The sequence below is a fragment of the Aphanomyces invadans genome (genome assembly GCF_000520115.1).
Source record: "Aphanomyces invadans strain NJM9701 unplaced genomic scaffold supercont1.7, whole genome shotgun sequence".
In the NCBI taxonomy this organism is placed as follows: Eukaryota; Oomycota; class Saprolegniomycetes; order Saprolegniales; family Verrucalvaceae; genus Aphanomyces; species Aphanomyces invadans.
In genome coordinates this window covers 2,052,899-2,053,511 of record NW_008580152.1, presented here as the reverse complement: position 1 = coordinate 2,053,511, position 613 = coordinate 2,052,899, and positions in this window count along the sequence as shown.

The window sequence follows — 613 nt, the reverse complement described above, 5'->3', positions numbered from 1 at the left end:
TGTGAACGATTCGGCCACAGTCGACTCGGGCGAAGATGACGGCTGGACCTACGTGGGTCGGCAATCGCGGGCCTGGGAGCTCATGGACGACGTAGAGGAAGCGTACCTTAAGGCCATAAAAGCTACACTGCCGCCGATGCCGCCGCTTGCTGCCAATTGGTAGCCGGACCGAACACCGACGCAAAACCTTGCCGACCTTGCCGCCGAACTCGAATACGTGTTCAACCAAATGGACCTCCAAGATGGTACCGAAACCGAACTTCCAGGCCTGTCCCAAGTGCCGCTCAATACTGGCCAATCCGAAACCTTCGAAAGCCAACTGACGGAGGATTTTGACCAATCAACGGCCGAAGACCGCGATTTTCCACCAATGGGTGTGTGCGACAACTCGTTGGTGCCAATGGTCACTTGGAGCATTGCCGAAGACCACGCAGCTGCGTGCAGCGACGACCAAGCCAACCACGTCGACAACGCCGCGCTGCGCCTCCAAGGTCCGTCCCTCATCATGGACAGCGGAGCCTCGTCGCACATGACCGGCGACCTCTCGTTGCTCCACAACGTCATGGAATGTCGCCGCAGCGTCAACTTGGCCGACGGCCACACGTCTTGGTCA